The sequence below is a fragment of the Salmo salar genome, chromosome 23, assembly GCF_965601325.2.
Source record: "Salmo salar chromosome 23, fSalSal1, whole genome shotgun sequence".
In the NCBI taxonomy this organism is placed as follows: Eukaryota; Metazoa; Chordata; class Actinopteri; order Salmoniformes; family Salmonidae; genus Salmo; species Salmo salar.
This window is the reverse complement of record NC_138313.1, coordinates 42899060-42907771: the sequence shown is the minus strand read 5'-3', so window position 1 is coordinate 42907771 and position 8712 is coordinate 42899060.

Below are 8712 nucleotides of genomic sequence, written 5' to 3'. Positions count from 1 at the left end.
CAACCTTTCAGTTACCAGTCTAACACTCTAACCACTAGGCTACCTGCCGCCTACCCTTAACTGTATTCCCTCTGGAGGAAGAAATTGTGGTTCCTGTTACTCCCATTGTCTTGTTCTGATGCAACTTGGTTGTGTAATTAGTATCAATATAAATCCTCATCGAAAATATACATTATCCCGTTCAAAGCCTGGCTTGACTGGATGATTGACGTATATGGTGTTTACATTTACATTTGAGTCATTTAGCAGACGCTCTTATCCAGAGCGACTTACAGTAGTGAATTCATACATTTTTTTCCTCCTTTTTTTTCTTTTTCGTTGATGATGTTGTGTTTGGACAAAGAAATCTTCAATGTCAAACGGGTAGACAGATGGGTAAATGAAGTTGTTATAAGCCATAATACTGTAGTGTAGTAACATTAACATTGTTGTTAGTACTGCATAGTTGCATAGTTATTTCATAACCCAAAGGCAGATGGCGATATTGAGTTGTTTCACCTTACCGTCCAAAGGGGATCTATCCATCTATACACTCGTATCCCCCCGTGGACCGTACATAAAACATTCTCCATTCAGGCTGCAAAGGTGTTGCTTTCCCCCGTAACTCAATTTAACCCCTGGTCAGATGGTTTCAAAATGCTACCGTGGACCTACGGGTCGTAGAATGGATGCCTCTGGCACAGGAGACTAGATGTGTATTCGTTCCGCTGATTCTGTTTCAAAACGTTTAAGGGGAAGCGAACAAAACGAAGAAGGACCCATCTGAATTTGTTCAGTAGAAACTCTGGTTTTGCCCTGTTTGCTTCCATTTGGTTCTGAAACGATAAACGGTTTCCGTTGCAATACGTAATGATTACACCCCTGGGGTGTAATCATTAGTCCAAACTGTGAATGTTTTGGAACAAAAACTAGAGTTTCTATTGGAGAAATTCAGGTAGGTCCCTCCGTTTCATTGCGTTTGGTTCCTAGTGAATAGACCCCTGGGTTGTCACACTAATACACAGGGAACCCAGCATGGCCAGAAAGTACTACTACACGTGGGAGTCGTGTTGCTCTCCTAGTTCACGCCTCCAATAAGCTATTTGCATACACTTTGAAAATGGAAAAGAGGCCATGCTAATTTGGTAGTTGGAAAATTAGAACAGACACTCAGTTTCTCTTTGCACCTTGCACTTACCATTTTCTGTTTACGATTTGGGATTTTAATTCAGGAAGTTATGTTCACCATTTACTTTCATTTTCTTTGGAATTTTATTGTGGCATTAATCATGCACACTGATATGAAAATGTAAATTCATTTATAATTTTCACACACCTATTTAGCGTTTAAGCATTTATTTTCAAAGTGGCACTGATAATCCCCCATAACCACATTCTGTATCCCGATCTCCCACCATCACATTGAAAAGGCTTTCCTCCAGGCAACCCTGGCTGGGTTCCCACTTGATAGGCCAGTTGCAAAGTAAAAAAATGGCTATATAGTAAGAATGTATGTGAACAAAAATTAGTTTTTTTGGTCTTAATTCAAGGTTATGCATAAGGTTTGCAAATGTGATTAGGGTTAGGTTTTGAAGAAGAGAAATATGAGTTCCTCAGCTAAGGCGAGGCGACGCAACAAACAACTGGCGAACTCTGCTGGTTCACGCTGGGTTCATAGCCTCCCCCTGAAAAAGTGTCCCAGCGGCAGAGAGGAAAAGGTGAAGTGATGAGGTTTTGTACTGCCCCAAATCTGTCCAGGAAAACAAGCCCAAGAAGTGCAGAATTTATGTATGACGGTCGATGAGAGATTCTCGAATTTGGTCAACAGAACATTTAATTGCTAATTTGCTACACAATGCTTATTTGATTGAATAGACGTTTCGTAACAATTAGGTTGTTAAGAATGCACTGATATAAGTGGACGCACGTGGCATTTCGGCAACTAAAAAAACAACTTTATATTGGAGTTGTGCCTGTTAGACATACGCCCAGACCGTGAGCAGAGCAACAGGCCCAGTCCTACACCCACCCAAGCCCCATCCTGCGACCTAACAGGGATATATCAGATGCTCAGCATGCTCTGCTCACAACTATTGGTCAGAGCCTAAACCACACAAATAAGAGGTGACAGCATTCCCTCCCAAATATGCCCCCCTAGACACAACTACGACAAAACAACCAACAAAAATGGGTCACGAGGCACGCTGGGTCTATATCAGTAGAGGCTCCTCCTCAGTGAATTTCATGATTTTTTAAAAAAATGTTTTTAAAGTTACCCACTTTAGATTAAACTATACAACATATATTCACATCACCAAATAATTGATTAAAACAAACTGTTTTGCAATGAAGGTCTACAGTAGCCTCAACAGCACTCTGTAGGGTAGCACCATGGTGTAGCTGGAGGACAGCTAGCTTCCGTCCTCCTCTGGGCACACCGACTTCAATACAAAACCTAGGAGGCTCATGGTTTTCACCCCCTTCCATAGACTTATAGAATCATTATGACAACTCCCAGGAACATCCTCGAACCGATCAGAGCTCTTGCAGCATGACGTGACGTTGTCCACCCAATCAAAGGATCGGAGAATGAGTAGTTGACACAAAGAGAGAAAGACAAACGTTGAACAGTTTTTCTCAAATTAATTTCTTCCAAAATTGAGCTCAGTTGGTAGAGCATGGTGTTTGCAACGCATGGTGTTTGCAACGCCAGGGTTGTGGGTTCGATTCCCACGGGGGGCCAGCACAGGAAAAAAAAAATTATGAAATGAAATGTATGCATTCACTACTGTAAGTCGCTCTGGATAAGAGCGTCTGCTAAATGACAAAAAAAAAAAAGATAGCTATATTTTGTTGTATTTAAAAAATCTATATGTTTTTTACTCAAACACCTGGCTCAAACCGAGAGGGATGCTATGTTAGCTAGCTGGCTATGACTATCCAACACTGAAACTCTTCCAAGTCAAGGTAAGCTTTTGGTTTTATTAATTTATTGCCACCAGGGCCCGCCAGTGTAACTGCTGAACTGCTTTCTGACTGTACACTGTACTGCATGATTGTAGCAGGTTTAATAATGTTTCAGTTCTAGAAGCTATGTTGACTATAAAGTGACAATGATGTAGGCTGTTTGTAGCGGTTAGCGTTCATGGTATAGAGGTTTGGCTTGGAAAGGTTTTTCACCTGGTCACAGACAGATAATGTGTTGTGCACTGAAGTCCACAAGAGAATGGAAAAGGTGACAGGAGGATAGCGCGTCGATCGCTGCTAGAAGGAATTATATATACAATGATCAAAGTGACCATGCTGTTTTTACGAGGCTGCTGTGAAAGTGAACTGATAATAATAATCCTCCCTCATCTTAAACGACACCAACCACCACTGATTCTCAGTGTATATCAATTAATTGGTGAGGGCACTAGAACAGTCTGCAGCACCTGGCCTCACCCTACTGGACTTGGAAATCAAATGACAACTGTTTGCAGATTATCTGGTGCTCCTGTACCCAATCAAGAAGGGCCTACAGCAGCACCTAGATCTTCTGCACAGATTCTGTCAGACTTGGGCCTTGACAGTAAATCTCTGTAAGACAAAAATAATGGTGTTCCAAAAAAGGTCCAGTAGCCAGGACAACAAATACAAATTCTATCTAGACATTGTTGCCCTAGAGCACACAAAAAACTATACATACCTTGGCCTAAACAAACATCAACACCACAGGTAACTTCCACAAGGCTGTGAACGATCTAAAAAGACAAGGCAAGAAGGGCTTTCTACTTCATCAAAAGGAACATAAAACTCAACATCCCAATTTGGATCTGGCAAAAAATTATTCAGTTATATAACCCATTGCCCTCTATGGTTGTGAGGTCTGGTGTCCACTCACCAACCAATAATTTACAAAATAGGACAAACACCCAATTGAGACTCTGCAAGCATGAATTCTGTAAAAAATACACTTTGTGTACAAAGCAAACCCCAAACAATGCATGCAGAGCAGATTTTAGGACGATACCCGCTAGTTATCTACATCCCCCAAAAGAGCTGTTCAATTTTACATCCACCTAACCTATAAAATAGTCCCCTCAGCCAGCTGGTTCTGGGGCTCTGTTCACAAATACACAAACAGACCCCATAGAGCCCTAGGACAGCAACACAATGACCTAAGAAAAAAGATAGGTATTTGACACACTGAAAAGAATCAACCAAAAAAACAGAGCAAATGTGAATGCTATTTGGACCTAAACAAATAGTGCACAACACCTGACCACTGTGACTGACCCTAAATTAAGAAAATCCTTGACTATGAGCTAAGGAAATCCCCCAGCCAAACCCTCCCCTGACGACGCTGTTGAGGGACCACTTGTCACATTGACAAAGGTGTGTTTTCTGTCCAGATAAAGATGGTGATACAGCATTGAAAAAGACCCACCACTGACCAAATGTCTGTTGTTGTCCAGTCCAGCAGGAGAGGGTCCTTCAGGCCATCCGGTGCATAGACATCCTGTTCCAGCGGGAGATGATCCTTCAGGCCATCCGGTGCATAGACATCCTGTTCCAGCGGGAGAGGATCCTTCAGGCCATCCGGTGCATAGACATCCTGTTCCAGCGGGAGAGGATCCTTCAGGCCATCCGGTGCATAGACATCCTGTTCCAGCGGGAGAGGATCCTTCAGGCCATCCGGTGCATAGACATCCTGTTCCAGTGGGAGAGGATCCTTCAGGCCATCCGGTGCATAGACATCCTATTCCAGCGGGAGAGGATCCTTCAGGCCATCCGGTGCATAGACATCCTGTTCCAGCAGGAGAGGATCCTTCAGGCCATCCGGTGCATAGACATCCTGTTCCAGCAGGAGAGGATCCTTCAGGCCATCCGGTGCATAGACATCCTATTCCAGTGGGATCCGAGTGTAAGCATACCATTTTAGAGACTACAGCACATCCAGCCTGTGGACGAACAGGTCAGTAACTCATCAAGTATATGATACAATATTGTGTAAAACACTGAATTTGTAGATGCTTTGACATTGTCCCCTTTTCCCCCCATGTTGTAGACAAGAGCCATGACATTTTGACTTTCTGTCCTCTTTCCCCCCATGTTGTAGACATGAGGCATGACATTTTGACTTTCTGTCCTCTTTCCCCCCATGTTGTAGACATGAGACATGACATTTTGACTTTCTGTCCCCTTTTCCCCCATGTTGTAGACAAGAGCCATGACATTTTGACTTTCTGTCCCCTTTCCCCCCATGTTGTAGACATGAGACATGACATTTTGACTTTCTGTCCCCTTTCCCCCCATGTTGTAGACATGAGACATGACATTTTGACTTTCTGTCCCCTTTTCCCCATGTTGTAGACATGAGACATGACATTTTGACTTTCTGTCCTCTTTTCCCCATGTTGTAGACATGAGACATGACATTTTGACTTTCTGTCCCCTTTTCCCCCATGTTGTAGACAAGAGCCATGACATTTTGACTTTCTGTCCCCTTTTCCCCCCATGTTGTAGACATGAGACATGACATTTTGACTTTCTGTCCCCTTTTCCCCCCATGTTGTAGACATGAGACATGACATTTTGACTTTCTGTCCCCTTTTCCCCCCATGTTGTAGACATGAGACATGACATTTTGACTTTCTGTCCTCTTTTCCCCCCATGTTGTAGACATGAGACATGACATTTTGACTTTCTGTCCCCTTTTCCCCCATGTTGTAGACATGAGACATGACATTTTGACTTTCTGTCCCCTTTTCCCCATGTTGTAGACATGAGACATGACATTTTGACTTTCTGTCCCCTTTTCCCCCCATGTTGTAGACATGAGACATGACATTTTGACTTTCTGTCCTCTTTTCCCCCCATGTTGTAGACATGAGACATGACATTTTGACTTTCTGTCCCCTTTTCCCCCCATGTTGTAGACATGAGACATGACATTTTGACTTTCTGTCCTCTTTTCCCCCCATGTTGTAGACATGAGACATGACATTTTGACTTTCTGTCCCCTTTCCCCCATGTTGTAGACATGAGACATGACATTTTGACTTTCTGTCCCCTTTTCCCCCCATGTTGCAGGACATGAGACATGACATTTTGACTTTCTGTCCCCTTTTCCCCCTGTTGCAGACATGAGACATGACATTTTGACTTTCTGTCCCCTTTTCCCCCTGTTGCAGACATGAGACATGACATTTTGACTTTCTGTCCCCTTTTCCCCCATGTTGTAGACATGAGACATGACATTTTGACTTTCTGTCCTCTTTTCCCCATGTTGTAGACATGAGACATGACATTTTGACTTTCTGTCCCCTTTCCCCCCATGTTGTAGACATGAGACATGACATTTTGACTTTCTGTCCCCTTTCCCCCCATGTTGTAGACATGAGACATGACATTTTGACTTTCTGTCCCCTTTCCCCCCATGTTGTAGACAAGAGCGATGACCTTTTGACTTTCTGTCCCCTTTCCCCCCATGTTGTAGACATGAGACATGACATTTTGACTTTCTGTCCCCTTTCCCCCCATGTTGTAGACATGAGACATGACATTTTGACTTTCTGTCCCCTTTCCCCCCATGTTGTAGACATGAGACATGACATTTTGACTTTCTGTCCTCTTTTCCCCCCATGTTGTAGACATGAGACATGACATTTTGACTTTCTGTCCTCTTTTCCCCCCATGTTGTAGACATGAGACATGACATTTTGACTTTCTGTCCTCTTTTCCCCCCATGTTGTAGACATGAGACATGACATTTTGACTTTCTGTCCTCTTTTCCCCCCATGTTGTAGACATGAGACATGACATTTTGACTTTCTGTCCCCTTTTCCCCATGTTGTAGACATGAGACATGACATTTTGACTTTCTGTCCTCTTTTCCCCCCATGTTGTAGACATGAGACATGACATTTTGACTTTCTGTCCCCTTTCCCCCCATGTTGTAGACATGAGACATGACATTTTGACTTTCTGTCCTCTTTCCCCCCATGTTGTAGACATGAGACATGACATTTTGACTTTCTGTCCCTCTTTCCCCCCATGTTGTAGACATGAGACATGACATTTTGACTTTCTGTCCCCTTTCCCCCCATGTTGTAGACATGAGACATGACATTTTGACTTTCTGTCCCTTTTCCCCCCATGTTGTAGACATGAGACATGACATTTTGACTTTCTGTCCCCTTTTCCCCCCATGTTGTAGACATGAGACATGACATTTTGACTTTCTGTCCCCTTTTCCCCCCATGTTGTAGACATGAGACATGACATTTTGACTTTCTGTCCCCTTTCCCCCCATGTTGTAGACATGAGACATGACATTTTGACTTTCTGTCCTCTTTTCCCCCCATGTTGTAGACATGAGACATGACATTTTGACTTTCTGTCCCCTTTCCCCCCATGTTGTAGACATGAGACATGACATTTTGACTTTCTGTCCCCTTTCCCCCCATGTTGTAGACATGAGACATGACATTTTGACTTTCTGTCCCCTTTTCCCCATGTTGTAGACATGAGACATGACATTTTGACTTTCTGTCCCCTTTCCCCCCATGTTGTAGACATGAGACATGACATTTTGACTTTCTGTCCCCTTTCCCCCCATGTTGTAGACATGAGACATGACATTTTGACTTTCTGTCCCCTTTTCCCCCATGTTGTAGACATGAGACATGACATTTTGACTTTCTGTCCCCTTTCCCCCCATGTTGTAGACATGAGACATGACATTTTGACTTTCTGTCCCCTTTTCCCCCATGTTGCAGACATGAGACATGACATTTTGACTTTCTGTCCCCTTTTCCCCCCATGTTGTAGACATGAGACATGACATTTTGACTTTCTGTCCCCTTTCCCCCCATGTTGTAGACATGAGACATGACATTTTGACTTTCTGTCCCCTTTCCCCCCATGTTGTAGACATGAGACATGACATTTTGACTTTCTGTCCTCTTTTCCCCCATGTTGTAGACATGAGACATGACATTTTGACTTTCTGTCCCTTTTCCCCCATGTTGTAGACATGAGACATGACATTTTGACTTTCTGTCCCCTTTCCCCCCATGTTGTAGACATGAGACATGACATTTTGACTTTCTGTCCCTTTTCCCCCCATGTTGTAGACATGAGACATGACATTTTGACTTTCTGTCCCCTTTCCCCCCATGTTGTAGACATGAGACATGACATTTTGACTTTCTGTCCTCTTTTCCCCCCATGTTGTAGACATGAGACATGACATTTTGACTTTCTGTCCCCTTTCCCCCCATGTTGTAGACATGAGACATGACATTTTGACTTTCTGTCCTCTTTTCCCCCCATGTTGTAGACATGAGACATGACATTTTGACTTTCTGTCCTCTTTCCCCCCATGTTGTAGACATGAGACATGACATTTTGACTTTCTGTCCCCTTTTCCCCCCATGTTGTAGACATGAGACATGACATTTTGACTTTCTGTCCTCTTTCCCCCCATGTTGTAGACATGAGACATGACATTTTGACTTTCTGTCCCCTTTTCCCCCATGTTGTAGACATGAGACATGACATTTTGACTTTCTGTCCCCTTTCCCCCCATGTTGTAGACATGAGACATGACATTTTGACTTTCTGTCCCCTTTCCCCCCATGTTGTAGACATGAGACATGACATTTTGACTTTCTGTCCCCTTTCCCCCCATGTTGTAGACATGAGACATGACATTTTGACTTTCTGTCCCCTTTTCCCCATGTTGTA